The 11,291-nt window shown below is 38.6% G+C and overlaps 1 non-coding gene across 1 annotated transcript; it reads left to right on the plus strand.

Annotated features, from left to right (window-relative positions):
• The first annotated feature begins 10,890 nt into the window (after nt 1-10,890).
• TRNAE-UUC lies at nt 10,891-10,961 on the plus strand. Its single transcript has one exon. It is a non-coding gene; the product is annotated as a tRNA-Glu (tRNA).
• The last annotated feature ends 330 nt before the right edge of the window (nt 10,962-11,291 follow it).

Here is an 11,291-nt window from a genome sequence, read left to right on the forward strand (position 1 = left end):
CTTTTGATATAAAGCCAGACTGCCCATGATGACCATCTAAAAATATACAAAAATCTAGGAAAAACAAGCTCTCCATCCTGGAGAGAATGTCAATGGAAAATAGTTGCTAGGCTTTTCCAGTTACCAGTAATAAAGAGAAAAATAGGCTCCCCATTATTAGCCCAGAGCTGGAGGGGTCGTCAGCTGGTTTTGAGCCAGCCTTGGGATTTTCTGAGTGCGTTACAAATTATAGGAACAAAATGTGGACTTTTCTCTCTAACCATGTCCAGATAATTTATTATTAGGTTTACTTCCGAGTGGGCTAGAGTTGAAAAAGATGATCTATGTATGGATAACATTTATAAGCTTCTAAAGCACATATACTCTCCTATTGAAAAGGACATAGACTTTAAATGAAAGAATTAAGAGAAACAAAAACAAATGAGCCAGTAATCCTTTCATTAATCAAACATTGATAATATGCCTATATAACCTTGTCAAAAATTTCTGCCCTTTTATGTCTGGTATGCCAAAGCCTTTGACTGTGTGGATCACAATTAACTGTGGAAAATTCTGAAAGAGATGGGAATACCAGACCACCTGACCTGCCTCTTGAGAAATCTGTATGCAGGTCAGGAAGCAGCAGTTAGAACTGGACATGGAACAACAGACTGGTTCCAAATAGGAAAAGGAGTACGTTAAGGCTGTATATTGTTACCCTGCTTATTTAACTTGTATGCAGAGTACATCATGAGAAGTGCTGGGCTGGAAGAAGCACAAGGTGGAATCAAGATTGCTGGGAGAAATATCAATCACCTCAGATATGCAGATGACACCACCCTTACGGCAGAAAGTGAAGAGGAACTAAAAAGCCTCTTGATGAAGGTGAAAGAGGAGAGTGAAACAGTTGGCTTAAAGCTCAACATTCAGAAAACGAAAATCACGGCATCTGGTCCCATCACTTCATGGCAAACAGATGGGGAAACAGTGTCAGACTTTATTTTGGGGGGCTCCAAAATCACTGCAGATGGTGATTGCAGCCATGAAATTAAAAGACGCTTAATTCTTGGAAGGAAACTTATGACCAACCTAGATAGCATATTCAAAAGCAGAGACTTGCCAACAAAGGTTCGTCTAGTCAGGCTATGGTTTTTCCAGTGGTCATGTACGGATGTGAGAGTTGGACTGTGAAGAAGGCTGAGCGCTGAAGAATTGATGCCTTTGAACTGTGGTATTGGAGAAGACTCTTGAGAGTCCCTTGGACTGCAAGGAGATCCAACTAGTCCATTCTAAAGGAGATCAGCCCTGGGTGTTCTTTGGAAGGAATGATGCTAAAGCTGAAACTCCAGTACTTTGGCCACCTCATGCGAAGAGTTGACTCATTGGAAAAGACTCTGATGCTGGGAGGGATTGGGGGCAGGAGGAGAAGGGGACGACAGAGGATGAGATGGCTGGATGTATCACCGACTCAATGGACGTGAGTTTGAGTGAACTCCGGGAGTTGGTGGCAGACAGGGAGGCCTGGCGTGCTGCAATTCATGGGGTTGCAAAGAGTTGGACACGACTGAGTGACTGAACTGAACTGACTGAAGTTGTTAACTACTTTTGTTTTCAAGATGACTATGAATTGTTTTGAAGGCAAGATCATATTGTATTCATCTTTGAATCTTTGTCCTAATACTGTGCCTAACATACAGGAGATATTCAATACATGTTTGATGAAGAAATTTCTTTTGGGAGCTGTAGGTACAAATTTTTCCATTGTGTTTTTTCATGGACTCCTACAAATATATATCCAATAATTTCCTCCCGAAGTTTAACACTAGGGGAAAAAAATTGTCTGCCAGGATGTTCTTTCTCTTTACATAAGAGCAAAGTAGCACACCATGTTTTCCTTGTTTACCTGGAACACAAGAAGCTGAGTCAAGCTTTAAGTTCAGTCATCATTCTCCTTACCCTAAGATTTTTGATGCAACTCTTTCCCTCCTTACTTTCTCTTTTCAGTTCAGTTCAGTTGCTCAGTCGTGTCTGACCCTTTGCGACCCCATGAACCGCAGCATGCCAGGCCTCCCTGTTCATCACCAACTCCTGGAGTCCACCCAAACCCATGTCCATTGAGTCAGTGATGCCATCCAACCATCTCATCCCCTGTCGTCCCCTTCTCCTCCTGCCCTCAATCTTTCCCAGCATCAGGGTCTTTTCAAATGAGTCAGCTCTTCATAGCAGGTGGCCAAAGTAGTGGAGCTTCAGCTTCAACATCAGTCCCTCCAATGAACACCCAGGACTAATCTCCTTTAGGATGGACTGGTTGGATTTCCTTGCAGTCCAAGGGATTCTCAAGAGTCTTCTCCAACACCACAGTTCAAAAGCGTCAATTCTTCAGGGCTCAGCTTTCTTTATAGTCCAACTCTCACATCCGTACATGACTACTGGAAAAACCATAACCTTGACTAGACGGACCTTTGTTGACAAAGTAATGTCTCTGCTTTCTCTTTTACTTGGCTCTTTATCTTTGTTTTACATAAACTTAATTTTAAGCTGCCTCGAATCCCTTTTGGAAGAAAATAGGAAGGGAATAGTGAATTAAAAAAAATGAATAAATAAGAAAAAAGTTAGCATATTTCTTCTCAATGGTTTCCTACATTTGCTGAAGAAATACCCTCAGATGCTGTTATGTTATATCAATGATCACTTAATATATTTCAATAGAAACAGAAAAGCAAACACAGCACACTATCAAAGAAAGGCTACTGAACTGGGAGACCAGCACCACAGGGTTAAAGTTCAGCTTCTGTGCCTCCCTAGCTAGCTATGTGACCTTGAACAAAACAGTTTCATGAGTATCAGTTTACTCATCTCATAAATGAAGTGCATTTGTGTTTTCAACACTGAGTACTTACTATGTGACAGTGACAAGTAAATGAAAACAGAGCAATGTCATCAAGTTAGCGCACAGCCTGGCAAGGGAGACAGAAAGGCAACAAAGATGATCATAGTCAAATATGATCACTGCTATACTACATAGGTTACAGAAGAAGCAGAGAAGGGAGACGTCTAAATCAGACTGGGGGTGTCCAGAGGATTTCAAAAGAGGCGACAGTTACATTGATTTTTCAAGTCAATTGGGAATTGGCTAGATGAAAAAGGAGACAGAGGAGGGGTAAGAGGGCATGCCAGGACTCAGGAAGAACACGTGTGAAGTCACAAACCACACAACAGCATGACAAGAGTGGGCAACTGTAAAATGCTGGAAGATAATATGTGTCCCATCTATCTCCCAGGGTGGTTTCAGGGATCAGTGGAGTGGATGTATACATAGAAAGTGCTCTGTAAACTCTAAAGCACCATACACATGTTCAAATATGAAAGATTATTATTAGACACTCATTTTTTTTTCTTTCTCCAAATTGGAAACATTTGCTGAAGTAAACATTGCTGATGCATTAGCTGTCAGGATGGTGTATTATATTTGGAAAACATTTGCCAATGCCTGTTCAGTTTTTAAATTCCCAGTCACATGTGTTTTTTGTTTGAGAAAATACATCAAGCAATAATGGATTTATTGTTAATTGTGCAACATTGGAGCTTCAAGATTTAAGTAATCGCTCTCCCATGTTGATTTTATTCCACAATGCCTGTGAAGTTTGAAGTCATTTATTTAGTAATGAGAACTGATAAGTGAACACTCTTACTACCTTGTAGTCATCAAATTTTGTTATCAGAGGAAATTCTGGATTCTATACATAGACAAGTGTGCAGATAAAGGCAAACTACTTCAGAGAAAAGGAGGAAAAGAAGTGTGGTCACAGCTCCCCAAAGTCCAACGGAGCTCAGATTCAAATACTCATCTCCCTGTTCAACGTTTCAAGAACCAAACACTTCCTTCTTAGGGACATTTTTTCATGATTAGAAAAATCAACAAAAAGCATTTTGGGTAGAAAAATTAGAATGGATAACTCATGTTTAAAATTCTTGACATTCATGTACTATCAGTCACTGGAGGGTTTGAATCACTGCATTTTAAAAAGTGCATGCCTTCTTTCCCTCATTCTTGTAAGAAATTCCTATAATAAAATCTGAAGAAGAAAAAGATAATAGGATTTTTTTTTTTCATGTTGCCAATGAGTTGTCTTGGCTTTCCTTTTTCATCTTTAAACTCTCAGGAAATAATCAGATCCTGGCCCTTCTCCTCCTTCGAAGAGAGAAATGTTTCAAGTCTTGGAAGTTCTGTTAAACAGTGAAATCTTATATTGAATCATGATTAATTAGGCCATTCATTAGCAGTTTTGGTCACTGGGATCTAATACACCATGTGGATGAACTAAGTAACATATTCATTTACTTCCTTTTGTGTAGAGGTAAACTGAATCATAGCTCATCAAAGACAGACAGGAGCTGAAAGGTTATCCTGTATGACATCCCATTTTATGAATGAAAAAAACAGAGGAAAGTCAGTTGATTTGTTTAAAATCAGACCTTGAATACATGGCACAGTTGAGATTAGAAGTTGATGCTGTCGTCTCCCAGGGCAATCTACCTGGACACAAAGCCAACACCTGGAGAAAAGCTTCTTGGGTGAGTGATTTCAGGCAAGTTTACCTGATGCCACTCCAATTCCACCACTTGAGGGGGCTGTCAAGTCCCTTCTTCCCAGGACTAGCTTGAGCACACCAAAGGCTTCTTGGCAGACGAGGGCTGGTGCATGAGGCACTTAAAGCAGGCAGTTCCTGCTGGGCGATTTAAGCGGCATCAGAGCCGTGGCAGAGCTCCCAATAGGAGCAATAAACCCACTGTGCCTTTACAAGAGTGGTGGCCAAAAACCTGGACAAATTGACTTGCTTTAGAGGCAAGCTGGGAAAAAACGATTTGTTGTAGAATTCCTGTTAGTCCAGTCAGCTCTCATTCTCTTGTGAAACCGGATTTGTAGGCACATGCACTGGCCCATGAGTCAGCCCTTAAAAAGTCATTCATAATTTATGTATAAACAAGAATAGCTTTTGTTTCAGAGAATTTGGGAGGTTTTTGCAGCCTGCTTTCTTCTAGTACCATTTCTGAAGAACTGTTCCTGTCTCAAGGCAGTTCCTATAGGCCTACAAATACTTTGATGTTCAGACATCTGGAACTTATATTTGGTGTTGACTAATGAGTATTATTATTTTATTATGTATTTATATATGATCTGAAAGAAATTTGAGGTTATATGCCACATAACTCTGTATACACATTGAACAACGACAAATTCTTTTTACCCATTACACTTATGATTTATTACTTGGGCTGAAGAAGTTCTGAGTCATTCAATTGACATATAATTGTGTTTTGGAAGATAGTAATGGGATAGAGAGAATGTAAAATTGCCCTTAACATATATTGTTAAAATAATTTGTAAGTGGACAAAATGGACTCCAGAGATATTATTTCTCCCATTTTAAAAATATCAAAGGATAATTAATATGACAACAAACTCCAGTGCTCCTTTTGAATGAGTAAAGATGACGCTTGGTCTTAGAAATACATGTGGGTATGTTTGAAAGGGCAATAAACAATGCATAATGGATCTGACTTCAAAAGAATGCCTATTGGACAACCAGGCCTATTTCAAAGTCAAATGCTCAATACCCAGTTTGCTTTGGTACCAATAAGCCACAGGTAAACACCAAGATCAAAGGGAAAGGTGGGTGTGTGGAGGGACATGTGATGACATTACTTTTCCACAAAGCCATTTCCCCCAAGGGACAGGGACGGCATCTTGTAACAGCCTCTGTTGTATATTCAGGAATTTATTTTAGAGGAGTGTCAGAGGTAGTTCAGTCCATTAGAACTGCAGCGTAAAGGCCACCAAACAAGAGATACACTGAAGGAGGCATGCACTTGGAGAAGAGGATACTGAGCCGGAAAGGGATAAATGGGGCCTTTTTAGGCCACGCTGATCCATGCTTGCTTGCTTCTCCCTCCCACTAGCAACAGCAGTGTAAACTGGTTTGGCCCACCAGCAGGCCGTGTGGCCCTTTGAAGAAGAATGAGCGCTCTGTGTATGCTGGCAGAGCAGCTGCCAACAAAGGCCCAATGGAGTGTTTAAAAGTTCCAACTTGATGCTGAATCAAAGCCTTTCTAGAGGCTGAAGCTGTGAACAGGATATCCCATCAACAGGGAGATGAACTCTTCTGCAGCTCCCCTACTGAATCCTTATAATTGACTTATCTACTGTGCCAACCGTCCCCAGTTTCAATGCCCACAGTGGGCAGTATTCATTCAAAGTCATTAATGAGGGTTCTGTTAAATCTTACTGAACTATATTTTGGGACTTGACCAGGAGCTAGCAGACTCTCTAGCAGGGGTAAGGTAAAAAAGACCCAGTAGATCCCACAACAGAAAGAAAGAGTTCTGAAAACAAAACAAAATCCAAATGTGGTTTTAAGAATGTGATAAAATCAAATATTTCCAGTCTCCTCCCTCATACTCACACACCTTTCAGGGACTTTATTGTCCATGATAATCAGATTAGAAGATTGCTCAGAAACATAAACTTAGGAAGAAATATTAGCCTTACTTTGAATGGATGCAAAAACCTGAGATGAAGGGCTAAAAGTTGTAGGCTATGTTTTGATTGCATGAAAATTATTTGCCCTATATATTTTTAAATGCATCATAGTATTTTCCTTTTGACTGACTTCCAATGAATGTCTCTCTTGTCCAAGGGATTATGTGAGGGCCAGCTGATTAGAAGTAAACAAGAACTACATACACTGAAAGTATACAGAGCAACAGATGAGTTGCATGAACAAATCTCATTATAAATGACAGACAATAGAGGATGTCAGCCTCTACCCCTGATTGCCCTGGTACTTGCCCAAAATGTTCTCTTCCTTAGTAACTATTACTATCCCAGTGCCTAAGCTAGTACCTAAGTAGGTCAAAATACCAGTTTATCAGCTAATCTTTCCTATCACACCTCCCACTGAACCTGAAATTAGGCCATGCTTCCAACTTAGGTTGATAAATTTGGATTTCTAACAAAACAACTAAGTTCTAATTCTCTCATTCTAGGGCACCTCTGTAGCTCCATATTCTAACTCTCAGTAGCCATCAGTGTAGATTTGTGCCATCTCAAGTTCTGTTCTTTTTATTTCTATCATCCATCTGTGATCATATTGTTGACCTGATGATGTTAGAGTTGCCCAGCACTAGGTCTCACCCCATTTAGCATATTTTGCTCATATAGGCCACATTCACAGGACTAAATCCCAGTTCCACTCCTCCAAACTTTGAAGAGCTGCTATTTTTCTGCTCCCAAGCCTCACTCCTAAATGTGGTCACTGCCTGGATTCCCAGATCCTACTAGGCACCAAGAGGAGTTAGAAATACAAAGATCACTGAACTACATGCTCGCTCACAATCCCTTAGCACTTCAATACCCTGGGGGGAATTTAGGCTTATGATATGAACTATTTTTAACAAACTGGTTCTGATAAATTATACTTCTTAGTTATACATTGTACAAAAATACACAGAAGAATATAAAAATTACCAGAAATCCAACCAGTAGAGATGTGAACCTTCTTCCAGACATTCCTCTTTATGCATATATATAGACATTCCATGTATTTTCTATAAATTGGAAAATGCAAATACTTAAATACTGCTTTTTTCCTCAAATACATGACACAGATCTCTTCCTTAGCAATAAATACAGAGATATATAGTCATTTTAATTGCTGTAAAATATTTCATTATCTGTCTATATTATAGAACAGTTAACCAGCTTCCTATTAATGGGCATTATATTCTATCTTTCATATTAACAAGAATATCTTAATGTTCCCTTTTTTGTCATTTGCACCAATATCTCCTTCAAATAAATTTCCATAAGTAGAATGTGGATGTCAATGTATATTTACATTTTATAATTTGAAACATATTTCCAAGCTACACTCTTAAAGGTTTGTGCCAATTTACACTTCCAGAGACGGCACAGGAAATTACATCATCTACCTATACTCTCATTATATTTGAGGGTTTTTTTTTTCCTGAACATGTTTAATCTTTGCCAATCTGATAGGTGAGTTTTATGTTCATTAACTTTTCTTTGATTATCAGTGAGGTTGAAAATCTTCATATATATTCATTGGCTATTAGTATTTCTCCATTTGTGACTTGTCCATGTTTATTACCATTCTTTTTTATTTGTATAAATTTTTTCATGCATTGGTTAATGGTCCTTTGTATATTAGAAATATCATCCCTTGTTTTACCTACCAGTGCTGCAAATATTTTTCCAGTGTGGTGTTTCAACCTTCAACTAATGGCTCTTAGTCACATAAATGATTTTTTTTAATTATTAAAAATTTCAAACATCCAGAAAAGAGAAAGAGAAATAAAAGAGACAAATATAAGTGAACCCCATGTGCTTACTTCCAGCTTCAATATTAATTAGTTCACAATCTTGTTTCTGTTTTAAACTCCTCCTTCTTCCAATCCTGTACTCTTTTGTAGCAAACAAAATATCATATTAGTTAACTTACCAATAATTTAGTCTACACTTCTAAAAGATAAAGGTCTTCAGAGAGTTTGTATTAATATCATCAAATTTCTCATACCTTCATTTATGGTTTTCTTGTTTTTGTGATCTACTCAAGTCATTCTCATGGCCAAATTATTTTTTGAATGTATTTATGACTTCTAAGATTTTCACCTGGCTTCTTTCTACAGCTTCTGCTGCTGCTTCTGCTGCTAAGTTGCTTCAGTCATGTCCAACTCTGTGCGACCCCATAGACGGCAGCCCACCAGGCTCCCCTATCCCTGGGATTCTCCAGGCAAGAACACTGGAGTGGGTTGCCATTTCCTTCTCCAATGCCTGAAAGTGAAAAGTGAAAGTGAAGTCGCTCAGTCGCGTCCGACCCTCAGCGACCCTGTGGACTGCAGCCTTCCAGACTCCTCTATCCATGGGATTTTCCAGGCAAGAGTACTGGAGTGGGGTGCCATTGCCTTCTCCATCTTTCTACAGAGATTTGAACAAATACAGAATTCTAATCGAATATCATCAGGCAGCTCAGTTTGATCAGTAGTGGAAACACTACTGAGTCTATGGCTTTCAGTGGAAGTGACAGATGTCTATTCTGTCCCTTGAGCATGATTTGCAAAGTTTCCATTTAGTGTGACTTAGATAACTACATATCATGGCATTCATTTATTTTTTTATGTGTAATCACTGAACTTGATAAGTCTTTCATTCTTATTTAATCTGTTTATACTTATGATGTGTGCTACCAGGCGGATGGAAGTTCTTTGACGACTGACCAGTTGGAACGGTCAGTCGACTATTGTTGTTCAGTTGCTAAGTCGTGTCTGACTCTTTGCAACCCCATGGACTGCGGCACTCCAGGCTTCCTTGTCCTTTACTATCTCCTGGAGCTGGCTCAGACTCATGTTCACTGAGTCCATGATGCCAATTCAGACAGTGTATGGATATGGCTAATTGAGAATGTATAATGATTAATGGTCTCTTACAATAAATGTGTTAATATTTTTTTTTAATTTTATTTTATTTACCTTTACAATATTGTATTGGTTTTGCCATATATCAAAATGAATCTGCCACAGGTATACACGTGTTCCCCATCCTGAGCCCTCCTCCCTCCTCCCTCCCCATACCATCCCTCTGGGTCATCCCAGTGCACCAGCCCCAAGCATCCAGTATCGTGCATCGAACCCGGACTGGCGACTCGTTTCATATATGATATTATACATATTTCAATGCCATTCTCCCAAATCATCCCACCTTCCCCCTCTCCCACAGAGTCCAAAAGACTGTTCTATACATCAGTGTCTCTTTTGCTGTCTTGTATACAGGGTTATTGTTACCATCTTTCTAAATTCCATATATATGCATTAGTATACTGTATTGGTGTTTTTCTTTCTGGCTTACTTCACTCTGTATAATAGGCTCCAGTTTCATCCACCTCATTAGAACTGATTCAAATGTATTCTTTTTAATGGCTGAGTAATACTCCATTGTGTATATGTACCACAGCTTTCTTATCCATTCATCTGCTGATGGACATCTAGGTTAATATTTTAAATAAAACAAAAGAAAATTTTCATCTATTAGTCATATATGTTAAGAAGCAGAAGTCCTGCACATTCAAAATAGCAATTATTCAGTCCAGGTAATAAAGGAGAAATAAAAGAACAGGGAAAAATAAGTGTTTACTAAATATCATGAATTTGAAGTAATACTCATACACCTTACTAAAGCTATGGATCTCAGAATACATTCATCTTATTTTATACATAGTCGTTAAAACGGCACTAGCCTATCCCACATCACATCAGAAAAAAATAAAAAACTGATGGATCAGAATGGAAAGATAAATAAGAAGGTAACAACTTCAGAGAGGAGGTGATGAAGCCTGTCAATAAAAAGTACACACAAGAACTCAAAGAACTAAGGGACCTGAAAGCAAAGAGGCTCACACAGAGCTGTGAAGGCAGGCCTCGTTGTTCCATAACACTGTGCAGTGTGCATAGTGATAACCCTGAGGCACGAAGGGAAAACCATGGTATTTACCACAGTCTCTTTAAGAAAGCATGGAGCTCATTCATTTTTCATCATTTTCCATCAGATAATTATATTAAAATTTACTTTTAACTTTATATTTAAGCCTTTTTGGTAAAATTTCATTTAAGCAGTTCATTACTTCATTAAGTCATATAATGTCAGTATTAATCAGTCACATTTAAGAGTCAAATCCAAGTGGAATAAGATTCTAAGTAACACAAACTCAGATATATTGCATACTAGTTAAAAATAATTTTTAACCCAACCTTGATTCTGTTGCATCACTTCAGTAAAATTTGCTTGATTGCAGAACCCTTTATCAGGAAGCATCTCAGAAGTCAAATGTGGGGAATTCCCTGGTGGCCCAGTGGTTAGGACTCAGCACTTTCACTGCTGGGCCCAGGTTCAATCCCTGGTTGGGGAACTAAGATCCTGCAAGTCACATGGCATAGCCAAAAAAAAATAGAAATTACAACATCATTTGAAGGTCCAGAGAATAGTAAAATATATTCTAAGTAAAACATGTGAAAACTGCAGGATAAACCAAACACTAGAATCAAATATCTTTAATTCTTATGTTCTTGACCATGTAAGAGAAATGCTGCCCTGGTACTCTATAAACTTTACAACTTCAAACAATAGTTTAATAACCATCCATAACTCAAAAAATAGATTCAGATTACAAAAATATTCTATGTAGTTTGAAATCACAAAAACAAAATGAGTAACTGGTTCAACCCAGTGAGCATAAAAT

This window comes from Bos indicus x Bos taurus, chromosome 8 (genome assembly GCF_003369695.1).
Source record: "Bos indicus x Bos taurus breed Angus x Brahman F1 hybrid chromosome 8, Bos_hybrid_MaternalHap_v2.0, whole genome shotgun sequence".
Taxonomy (NCBI): domain Eukaryota; kingdom Metazoa; phylum Chordata; class Mammalia; order Artiodactyla; family Bovidae; genus Bos; species Bos indicus x Bos taurus.